At 31.4% G+C, this 13229-nt stretch overlaps 1 protein-coding gene across 2 annotated transcripts in view; it reads left to right on the forward strand.

The window, feature by feature from the left end:
- The window catches only part of LOC132756982 (transcription factor egl-13-like), a 148827-nt gene that overhangs the window by 23084 nt on the left and 112514 nt on the right, over nt 1-13229 (forward strand). For both annotated transcript variants that reach the window (XM_060748130.1, XM_060748132.1), the window contains exon 3: nt 12342-12387. The gene's annotated coding sequence lies outside the window, so the exon portion shown is untranslated. The remainder of the gene's footprint in view (nt 1-12341; nt 12388-13229) is intronic.

Here is a 13229-nt window from a genome sequence, read left to right on the forward strand (position 1 = left end):
ACATTTATTTCTGTTCAGAGCAGATTATTTAAATTTGTTTCTGTTTAGAGCAGATTATTTCACAAATCTTTTGTTCAAAGCAGATTATTTCACATTTGTTTCTGTTTAGAGCAGATTATTTCACAAATCTTTTGTTCAAAGCAGATTATTTCACATTTGTTTCTGTTTAGAGCAGATTATTTCACAAATCTTTTGTTCAAAGCAGATTATTTCACATTTGTTTCTGTTCAGAGCAGATTATTTAAATTTGTTTCTGTTCAAAGCAGATTATTTCACATTTGTTTCTGTTCAAAGCAGATTATTTCACATTTGTTTCTGTTCAAAGCAGATTATTTCACATTTGTTTCTGTTCAGAGCAGATTATTTCACATTTGTTTCTGTTCAGAGCAGATTATTTCACATTTGTTTCTGTTTAGAGCAGATTATTTCACATTTTTTTCTGTTCAAAGCAGATTATTTCACATTTGTTTCTGTCCAGAGCAGATTATTTCACATTTGTTTCTGTTCAAAGCAGATTATTTCACATTTGTTTCTGTTTAGAGCAGATTATTTCACAAATCTTTTGTTCAAAGCAGATTATTTCACATTTGTTTCTGTTCAGAGCAGATTATTTAAATTTGTTTCTGTTCAGAGCAGATTATTTCAAATTTGTTTCTGTTCAAAGCAGATTATTTCAAATTTGTTTCTATTCAAAGCAGATTATTTCACATTTGTTTCTGTTTAGAGCAGATTATTTCAAATTTGTTTCTGTTCAGAGCTGATAATTTCAAATTTGTTTCTGTTCAGACCAGATTATTTCAAATTTGTTTCTGTTCAGAGCTGATTATTTCAAATTTGTTTCTCTTTAGAGCAGATTATTTCACAAATCTTTTGTTCAAAGCAGATTATTTCAAATTTGTTTCTGTTCAGAGCTAATTATTTCACATTTTTTTCTGTTCAGAGCTAATTATTTCACATTTTTGTCTGTTCAAAGCAGATTATTTCACATTTGTAGAGCAGATTATTTCACAGTTATTTGTGTTTGTGTGTCCCTATTTGTATCTTTTCAGTGTCCATGGTATTTATCTTTTACTGTACAACACACTGAGATATGTAGTTGATATATAATATATAAAAAAAACATGGAGGGATGTTGAACCCAAACTCTACTGTCACTCTATATACAGGCCATTCTCTATCACTATAGTCAGAAGTGACTTATGTCTATTTCAGATTTTTTTTTTCATACGGTATGATACCTTTATTTTGATATGTTTAATTGACATGGATGAATACATAACTTATTGCCATATATGATGAAAGCAATTGCTAATAAGCAGACATGCTTGTTACTTTGAAAAAAATACTTTAAACTATCAGACAGTAAATAATGTTTCATATGTATAAGTGTCACTTAACAAAAGGGCATAAGGATACCATTAATCACTCATCAAATAAAATAGGGTGTTTTTTTTACATCATAAATTACAAGCTTAGGTAAATTATGATCATTACAGAGATATGCTGCTTTTTAATGCTGCAAATTGAACACTGCTCTTTGTAATGAATGCAAGCAATTTGATTCGGAAATTATTGTAAAACTGCTAAAAATATTGTGAAATTAATCATATCATATCATTTTCAAAAAAAAAAAAAAAAGAATATATCTTTTTGAAGTCAGATTGGCGGTTTTATAATATATAAAGTGCAGACTATGAAGTTATATATAAGGACTTTAATTTTTTTATTATACCCCCAAAAACGAAGTTTGGGGGGGTATATAGGAGTCACCCGGTGGTCGGTCGGTTGGTCGGTCGGTCACTCCAGGCGTCCGTTGCATTTTCCTTGTCCGGAGCATAACTTGAAGACTAATGGATGGAATTCAATATAACTACATACAATGGTCAAGCACATTGAGAGGAAGTGCAGTGCACAAGAACCATAACTCTATCTTGATTAATTACAGAGTTATTGCCCTTTGTTACTTTTCCTTGTCCGGGGCATAACTTGAAGACTACTGGTTGGAATTCAAAACAACTTCATACAATTGTCAAACACAATAAGGGGAAGTGCAGTGCACAAGAACCATAACTCTATCTAAAGTAATTACAGAGTTATTGCCCTTTGTTGCTTTTCCATTGCTTTTTTTTTGTCCGGACCATAACTTAAAGACTAATAGTTTGAATTCAATATAACTACATACAATGGTCAAGCACATTGAGAGGAAGTGCAGTGCGTAAGAACCATAACTCTATCTTGACTTATTACAGAGTTATTGCCCTTTGTTACTTTTCCTTGTCCGGGGCATAACTTGAAAACTACTGGTTGGAATTCAAAACAACTTCATACAATTGTCAAACACAATAAGGGGAAGTGCAGTGCACAAGAACCATAACTCTATCTAAAGTTATTACAGAGTTATTGCCCTTTGTTGCTTTTCCATTGCTTTTTTTTGTCCGGACCATAACTTGAAGACTAATGGTTTGAATTCAATATAACTTCATACAATGGTCAAGCACATTGAGAGAAAGTGCAGTGCACAAGAACCATAACTCTATCTTGACTAATTACAGAGTTATTGCCCTTTGTTACTTTTCCTTGTCCAGAGCATAACTTGAAAACTACTGTTTGGAATTCAATACAACTTCATACAGTTGTCAAGGACATTAAAAGGAAGTGCAGTGCACAACAGCCATAACTCCATTGTGACAAAATACAGAGTTACTGCCCTTTGATACTTTTCCTTGTCAGGAGCATAACTTAAAACATACTGGTTGGAATTCAAAACAACTTCATACAATGGTCAAGCACAATAAGAGGAAGTGCAGTGCACAAGAACTATAACTCTATCTTCAGTATTTATAGAGTTATTGCCCTTTGTTCCTTTTCTTTGTCTTTCTGGACTTATTACAGAGTAATTCAATTAAACTTCATCAATGGCCAACCACATTGAAAGGAAATGCAACATATAAGAACCACAACTATCTTTAATTGCCCACAACCATTACTCTATATTTCGATTCTTTTACAAGGTATTCTGTTACTAGTAACATCCTTATTTCCGAAGCAGTCTTGTGGGGGTATTAATCACATTTAGTGATAGTTCTAGTTTTTTTTGCCATCTGCACACAATGTATATAGCCAAATTAGGCTGAACATCCTTGCTGTGTCTTACTTGACTTGATGAACACTATAGTCTATGTGAATTAACAAAGCCCTGTACATTTCAACTGGACAGCTTAAAAATAACACCAGGCTTAAGCCTTTTGCATAACCCTTAACTTGCTGGAACTAAATTGATAAGCCTGTATCACCAGTATCAAATAGTTCAGCAAAGACTGAAAGCAACTGGTCCATTCTCCACAAACCTTCATTCTTTCTGACATAAGAGCATATTCAACAACTTCAGCTGCATGAGAATTTCGATTGTTGTTGTCAAAATAAATTCACAAAAATGGGAAACCTCCTTCTCAAAATGTAAATTCATGAGAAGTCTGATTACTTCCCTGTTTTTAATTGTCAGCTAACGCTTTTGACAGCATAATTATTTGAATTATCCATTTTATAACAGCTGTATTTTCTATAGCATATGAAATTAATGAAATGTAAGAATTTTTAAAGCCTGTCATTTTTAGTCATCAAGTTTGAAGTCTGGACACAATGGGTGTAAGTTGTTTAAATTAACTCAGCATCCCTGGTGAAAACTTTAATTTCAAAGTCGGGTAACTTTCTGAAGCCCGCACCTTGAGCCCATTGTAAAAATGCTTATGTAATCTATAATACAAATCTCATGTATAAAAATTTGTCTGTTTTTGATACAGTAAATAATAGCTTTTGTTGACGCTAAAAGTTAGACGATGAAAATTTTAATACAACGTCAACTTCAAAGGGATTCTGATGAAAATATGATTGATGAATTCTCTAACAATGTTTTGCGCATGGGAAACTTATTAGAATACGTATATTATATTCCCTATCAATGTAACTATAAGGCTGCGTAACAAAACATTTAATGACACTGAAATTTGATTAAAACTCACATGGCGATGCGACTTTCGGAAAGCTTTTCTTGGGGTGGAGTTTCAACAGACGTGTTAATTCGTCGAGATTTGCTCGATCATCAAGAACGGTATTTTTTTTTGTCCCGGTATACAAATTTCAACAATGGTTTTTCATATTTTATGGGTGACATTTATTGTTAAAGAAGAGACTGCTTCTTAGATAAAAGTTGTGAGATACATTTTAATATATTAGACTGTAAATATGTATTTGTTGAGGATATCTGATTATAAAGGTGAGATAACTTAAAACGTTGAAATTTGTCAAAATGTAAATTACATCTTTATTTGAATCAAACAATTGCGGAGTTTTAAATATTTTTTTTCGTTGTTTTTTGTTCTGGTACGTTTTGATACTTGATTGAACACGGAAAATGAAAGGGATACACGGTTGTCGAGATTTAACGATATGAGACGTTAAAATAAGCATTTATTATTGTGTCGTGAAATGGCTTTTTACTCTTATTAGTTTCTACATTAGATAAAGACAGTTTTGTTCGGGTTTTTGAGTTGTTAAAGGAAAGTTACATTAGTGAAATTGTCTTCCTTATTTAAAATTGTAACCACTGTTCAACAAATATAGTTAAATTTTGATTGCCAGTAAGAATAATTGTAAAAACGTTTTTTGAATAAGCTCTGTTTAAATGATTTTTCAAATAGTGTAATCATACAAGAATATGTGAATTACAGGTTGAATATTCACTAAATGAAATATCATAACTATTTTTGTATTAAATTTTGCAAAAACAAGTTTTATATTGTCAATTGTTGATCTCAAGGCATTTAATTTAATATATAATTTCAATGTTAAACAGCTACAAATCAATATGTAAAGACTTAGAGTACCTGTAGGATAGGTGAAGAAGAAAAACTCTGATGTATTGTAAAATCATTTTTACATCAGAGATGTGTTCAAGTCATATCAAGTTCTGAATAATTTGAATTCTAATTTTGATTAACAAACAACCTTACTTATTGTGTAAATTATATGATATATACAATTCAGTCATCAACTGATTTAGCCACTATATAATTATTTACACTGCACCTTTTTTTTTTTAAATCTGCAGGATTGATTGGTTGGGGGAATATATAATATAATTTGCTAACCATTGTGTGTAGTAGGTGGACACATTTAAAGGGGAGGGTTTAAAAAACCGATACCTGTGATATATATAAACCATTTAATTGGTATTGTGAAACTTTAATTATTTTCTAAATTTTTGACAATGGTGTGATCTATTGTGCAAGTATGAGATTATTCAATTTTGACATTGGGATGCCAAACACGACCCTGAAGGATACAATGAAGAATAAAGACCGATTATTTCCAAATGACGACATTGTTCCCGACTGTTCCTTATCATAACTTTTTTATCAATCAATTGTCCATATCATATGACGTTATCCAATGCCATTTTTTAACAAAACGTAAAAGTGCGCAATAATTATAAAAGTTTTTAAAATTTTCGTTATTGTTCGGGCAAGGATATAAAAAACAGATAAAGACATTATAAAGAATTGTTATCCGATGATATTAAGTGATTAATATAGACATTATATCTTTAAACGAACTAGGGTCTTTAGATTGTCAAGTTGGCTTTCAAGTATGCCTTTTATTGGCCCAAAGTATATGACAATTGCTGTACAACCTTTTCATCTAATAAAGGAATGGCTTAAAGGGTTTTTTTGTTAAATTTCGAGTGAAGAATGAAAAAAATTAAGTACCATTAACCCATTCCTACATTTTTTTCATAGATAAACTTGGTAATTTATTACTTCAGAAGTCCTTTTATTTCAAAGCAGACCAGTTGTTCACTTGAAAATTAAATAATTCTTCCAAAAAAAATAAATTTTCAGCCATTTACGCTAAGTAGGGCTTTGGAATATAAAAAAACCCAGACAATTCCACCTCCATTGTGGTTTTTCTCATCATTTTATTACCTGGCTATGATATTAAACTGTATTATGATATATTATTATGATATTTATTATTATGACTATCATTTCTCTACTTTGATGTCCACAATCTCAACATAACCTTATAATATAATTTTAGACAAGATTGCATACCATTGATGACTTTTATTCATGATGACTACCGTATTCATATTATCATTCTTATTCATATTATCTCAACTTACAAAGATGCTACGTAAACTGTCTACCTGACTTAATTTTGCAATGATTTGCCCTGCTTTGAGCATTCCATTAGAAATATAAGGGATTTCAATCGTCAAAAAAATAAAAATCTGAGCTACCAGAATATCGCCGTGTCAGACTGCAGGTATGTGCTGGCTAGCCTGGTTCTTTATTTATGGCAAAGGTTAAACAATTTCTGTTCAAGCATGTAAAGGGTTAAAATGTTGTTTTAACTGAAGATTTAGTCACTCCTAAACACACGTAGAAGAAACCACTTCAAGCCAAGCCTGTAACATTTTCACTTTTGCCATATTGGACATTTTTCAAGGTTTTCATTTGTGACGGTTCAGAACTGTTCACTTCTTGGGGTTGATGATGTGTAAGCGGCCAGATAGCTGAGTTGACAGAACCATAGAATGGTAGTCAGAAGGTCCTGGGTTCAAAACCTGGTCGAGCTGGGACATTTGGCACCCAATGTTGGGCCTTGACTGAATATAACTCAGAGTTTAATTCACTTTAAGCCTGAGAAATGCTAATTTCAATTAAGCAGGGAAGTATGTCATAGTTCAGAGCTGGTCACTTTTTGGGGATTGATATGTAAGAGACTGGATAGCTTAGTGGGTAAAGCTGCGGAATGTTATTCCAAAGGTCCATTGCTAGATTCTTGGTCAGGCTGCTCATTTTATTTACCCTGTGACACATATTTCACTGTTTATTTGTTTTGTTGTGTTCTAATATATTTGCAGTACTATTGGTTGTTATAGTTTCAGCACTGGCAGTACTCTAGAGTTCCAATGTTTATCATTATCATAGATAAAGTTTTTCACGCATGCCAAAACACTGAAACATTCTGTGTAAAAACTAATAAAACACAACAGAGAAGCATTTCTTGTAACAATAAGAACATAAATCTCTTTTCAGCTGTATATTACGAGGAAATTTGGAATGATATGTTTTTTGATATGGGGAAATCATTAAATTTTTTAAAGCATTTAGGCAGACGGCAGTTATTTCGCAAACAAAACTCTCAAGGGCCCAATTTGTATGAATGACTTTAACACTTGTTCTTTGCGAAGACTATTAGCTACTTGTTATCATGGTTAAATCAAGATTCTATCATTTGAAATTGACTTAATTCTTCAGGACCTATCTACCCATATATCTTTCCAACTTCAAAAGCTTAGACAACAGTAATATTTATGTTTGATATATTTTAGATGGTTGGTTCCCTTTATTATAACAGGTGCTTGCACATAGGGGGAGCCACTTCAACAGCTGTGATCTAATAATAACTTCAGTAGATGTCTAATAGAAATCTTGATTTCAATGTTAAAATTAAGTGACAAAAAATCTCTGAAATCAATCTCCCCTTTGTTCTTACTGATAAAATAAAACTACAAAATATAATGTGAAATTATAATGTGAAATTATATTTGCTATAAACAATTAGCAGCCTTTCTGGAATGAGAAGGAGTAGGGTTTATATTTGTGAGGCATTGATATGAAATTTAGGGATTTTTATTTTTACAATACCTTAACTTTATGTTTTCAATCATTGTTTGATAACATTATATTCAAACTTACTTTTGTTATGAAAATTAACAGTTAAAGCGCATTGCAGATATTATAAGAAAAAAAAAGAATAAACAAAAGCAATACGAGGGTTTCCAAAATGATTGCATAAAAAGTTCCATTATGAAAAATATAACATACTTCTCTCATTTTTGAGGAAACACAAATTTACTATCAAAACATCTCACCACACTGCAAATTTTAATGAAACTATGCCATTACTATCATTGTAGTTCCTAACCTACAAAGGTCACAAATGTTTTGTGCTTTTTGCCACCAAAACATGTCCTTCTTTTCAATGTACATGTACAAATAATGACCTCCAAGCACCAAGCATTTGTTTTTGAAGACATTGAAATGAACATGTAAAATTTGATTATCAAATGAGACAGATATTGACAATGCCTTGAAATGATGCACAAATCCCAATGTTTGAATTATACAGATATTATTTTAGTGTAAAATTGACAATGACAAATGTTGAAATGGATCATGATTTACAAGTGTGGAATTGATAAAAAGTAATGTTGAAATGACACAGTGTTGAAATGACATATACCATATTGAATTGAGAGTGTTGAAATGATTACAAAGTAATGTTAAAATGACTCAGTGTTGAAATGACATATACCATATTGAAATGTGAGTGTTGAAATGATTACAACAGTATTAAAAGATATTCAGTGTTCAAATGATAGTGTTCAAATGATACAGTGTTTGAATAAATGATACAGGGACATCTGTGGCCAAATGGGTAGATCAAACCACTTGGCCCTGACTGCAGTGGCTGTGAGTTATTTTGATTATTTCCATTGAGGAAGCCATCCAGCTAAATCATACAGTGATAAAGACAGTGTTGAAATTATACAGTGTTAAAATAACATATTATTGAAATGATACACATTGTAGTGTTGAAAAGACATAGTGTAGGAATCAGACATACAGAACCACTGAAAGCAGAGAAATAATACATTGTTGGAATTATAAAGACACTGTTGAATAACATAGTGTTAAAATCATGTAGACATTTATGAAATGATACAGAAAGTGTTAAAATTATACAAATAGTGTCGGAAAGACACAGACAATCCTCAAATGATTGTGTTAAGCTATAAATTTAATGATGCAGTGTTGAAATGATGTAGACATTGATGAAATGATACAGTGTAGAAATGATAAAGACATTGATAAAATGATGCAGACAGTGTTGAAGTTGAAATGATACAAAAAGTGTTGAAATAATACAGTGTTGAAATGATACAATCATCAAATGATACAGTGTTGAAATATTGTAGACATTGATGAAATGATGTAGACATTAATGAAATGATGTAGACATTGGTGAAATGATGTAGACATTGATGAAATGATGTAGACATTGATGAAATGATGTAGACATTGATAAAAATGATGTAAACATTGATGAAATGATGTAGACATTGATGAAACGATACAGTGTTGAAATGATACATACAATCATCAAATGATACAGTGTTGAAATGATGTAGACATTGATGAAATGATGTAGACATTGATGAAATGATGTAGACATTGATGAAATGATAGTATGAAATGATGTAGGTGAAATGATGTAGACATTGATGAAATGTTGTAGACATTGATGAAATGATGTAGACATTGATGAAATGATGTAGACATTGATGAAATGATGTAGACATTGATGAAATGATGTAGACATTGATAGAATGTTGTAGACATTGATGAAATGATGTAGACATTGATGAAATGATGTAGAGATTGATGAAATGTTGTAGACATTAATGAAATGATGTAGACATTGATGAAATGATGTAGACATTGGTGAAATGATGTAGAAATTGGTGAAATGATGTAGACATGGTTGAAACGATACAGTGTTGGAATGATACATACAATCATCAACTGATACAGTGTTGAAATGATGTAGACATTGGTGAAATGATGTAGACATTGATGAAATGATGTAGACATTGATGAAATGATGTAGACATTTATGAAATGATGTAGACATTGATGAAATGATGTAGACATTGGTGAAATGATGTAGACATTGATGAAATGTTGTAGACATTGATGAAACGATGTAGACATTTATAAAATGATGTAGACATTGATGAAAAAACATAGACATTGATGAAATGATGTAGACATTGGTGAAAGGATGTAGACATTGATGAAAGGATGTAGACATTGGTGAAAGGATGTAGACATTGGTGAAAGGATGTAGACATTGGGGAAATGATGTAGACATTGATGAAATGTTGTAGACATTGATGAAATGATGTAGACATTGGTGAAAGGATGTAGACATTGGGGAAATGATGTAGACATTGGTGAAAGGATACATATAGTCTTGGAATGATACAGACAGTGATGAAACGATACAAATAGTGTTAGAATGATACAGACAATACTCAAATGATAAATGTTGAAATGATGATGACATTGATGAAATATTACAGTGTTAAAATGATACAGACAATCCTCAGATTATACCAAATTGAAATGATGATTGTATGAAAAAGTGTTGAAATGATACAGACAATGTTTAAAACAGAAAGTGTTCAAATTAAGTTTTGAAATGATCCAGTGTTGAATGATGTAGAAAATATTGAAATGATATGATGTACAATTGATAGACAGTGTTGAAATTATCTGGAAAGAGTTGAAATGATGTAGTTAATGCTGAAATGATAAAGACATTGTTTAAATGTTACTGAAAGTATTGAAATGATCAAGACAAGTGTCGAAATGCTACAGTGTCAAAGTGACACAAACAGTGTTGGATTGATGCAGAAAATGTTGAAATAATACAGATAAAATGTAATAAGTTTCAAGTGACTAAAAACTATTGAATATTACGAGCTATATGCTTCATTGATTTAAGGAAGATATGAAAAGATTCATAATGAAACAAGGAAAGTAAAGAAAGAAGAAAATTGATGAATAAGTAATGGAAGGAACAATATGGAGTGATATTTAGTAAAAAAGTAGAAAGATATAAACAGATAAACCTTTATTTAAGAAGAAAGATTTAAATAAATTTGTAATGAGGAAATTAAGAAATAATAATAATGATATAAAAAAGTTATTCAAAGACACCAAAAACAGTCAGGCCCGCTTGCATGTCTATGTAGTATAATCAAATTGTTCATCTTTTAAATTTTTTTTAGACAAATGTCTTAAAATAACAAAAGATATTTACAAATAAGCACATCAGTGCCGCCCATTTTAAAAAAAAATAAAAAAATTAAGCAGTGCAAATTTCCACAATATCTTTTTTTTTTGGGAGTATTTTAAACAAGACTCATATAACAGCCACTGTAAACTTGATCAGATACGGGGTTGTTCCCCTGCGATTTAAATTCTGTCTTATTAAAACATGTTATACACACTGTAGTTTCATTAACTAACTACTTAATGATATTTGCATAACATATCTGCTGCAATTATTTTCCATTAAAATACTTTGAAATGCAGGTATATTCTCGGCTGATACTGTGTTATCACACTTTCTGAAGTGCTTTGCACGCTGACTTTTGAAGCATGCAAAAATTTCCTATCTGTAGTCATTTGTTTCAAACTTCATGGCCACATTAAAATGAGTGGGAGAGGAGAATTGTTTGTTTTTTTCTTCTATAAATTATTGTTATACAAGCTTTCTCACAGTGAGACCTGTTGTGAAAAAATTAAAAAATTATGAATTATCTTATTAAGACCACCCTTATATAAAGATAAAGGATTGTATTGTGAAAGAATAATACAGGTTTTTTTCTAACTACATGTTGTTAACATAGAAGGTAGAAGTTTTAACCCTTACCCTGAATGAATTTCTTAAATGGAACATTTGTGGCTTCCAATAATATTATAACTGTCCATTATTTATTTTATGTAGATAAAATTTAGTTGGCCAACAGTAAGGAACCTGGTCAGACGGCATGGATGTGCATGCTGCTCTTGTTAAAAGGCTAATCTGTTTCTGGTTTAGCGGGTTAAGGATATGGCTGAATATAATATAATTGACTTGACCAGATTTGAATTTGGAATGTTCCATTTTGAATTTAAGGTGCTTCAATATAATTATGTTAAAACTGAGTAGTGAATTGGTATATATTGAATGTCAGCCTACTTATCTGGCTGTATACTTGTGTTTTAATACTTTTATTACTAAATAATAATTAATATATTATTTTCATAGCATAGTGTATATTGTCATTCAGACTTAATTAAAGATGTTCTTAAATTCTTCTTCCTTTCATTTCAAATTCTTCTCTGTAGTGTTTTAGACTCTGAAATTATTTCTTTGCAAATATGTATAATATCAATTTTATTATATGTATTTTACAAATGAGAGGATTCAAATAAAGGGAGGTAACTGACAATTATGTCACTATCAGAACCAAACATCTCGTAAAGGGATGCAACTGTCAAAATTTTTAACTACTACAAGGAACCAAGTAATGTTTCTCATATAAGAACTTAATTTAAAAGTTTTGAGGGTTTTTTTGCTTTGTTTTGTAGATAAGAAACTTGATTTTTTTTAGTAATTGTATACATGTACTAATTATTGCTTCTTTTTATGTTTTTCAGAGAAGTGATAAAGGGTAACAATTTGATGGGAAAGATACAAGACAAGGTTTGTTTGTAGTTTTAGTGTTAACTTTGTAAATTTTGAGTTTTTCTATCCATTAAGAACTCGAGTTAGAAATGTCCAAATCTCGCATTTTATGTATTTTAATAAATGTAAATTTTGGGTTGGGGAACAAATTTTTTTAAAAATAGATTTTGTGTTGTTCCAAATTTTATAAAAAATGCTTACAAAGAATTTTGTTTTTTTAAACTGTTTAAAACCCCAGATTGGGCTAAAAGGGACCAAAAAGAAAATTTTTATACCCCAAAAAAAACCCAAAAAGTGGGGGGATAAAATTTTTGGAAATTTGCTACGTCGCGTCGGGGCCCCTCCCGGGGCCCGGTTTGGTCCCTTTGGGGCGGGCTCCAATTTTGTGTCCGCTCTATAACTCCCCCTACCAATTTAAGGGGTTTTTTTTCAAATTTTGGGTAAATGTTCACCTCAACAAAGGGGGTGTTTAGAACCCCTGTTGCCCATGGGGGGTCAGCTCAAAAAGGGCAAGGGCCAAATTGAAGGTCCCAAAAAATCAAACAAAACAAAAAATTACACAGTATGTCCTGTCCGCTCTGTAAGTCCTACACTAATTGAAAGATTTTCTTCAAACTTGGCTCAAATGTTCACCTCAACAAGAGGATGTGCAGAACCCATGTAGCCCATGTGTCAGCTGAAGGTCAAGGTCACAATTGAAGGTCAAAATATCAAACAATCAAATATTACACAGTATGTCCTGTCCCGCTCTGTAAGTCATACACTAATTGAAAGATTTTCTTCAAACTTGGCTCAAATGTTCACCTCAACAAGGGGATGTGCAGAACCCATGTTGCCCATGTGTCAGCTGAAGGTCAAGG

This window comes from Ruditapes philippinarum, unplaced genomic scaffold (genome assembly GCF_026571515.1).
Source record: "Ruditapes philippinarum isolate M1 unplaced genomic scaffold, ASM2657151v2 ctg67_1_1_1_1, whole genome shotgun sequence".
Lineage (NCBI taxonomy): Eukaryota > Metazoa > Mollusca > Bivalvia > Venerida > Veneridae > Ruditapes > Ruditapes philippinarum.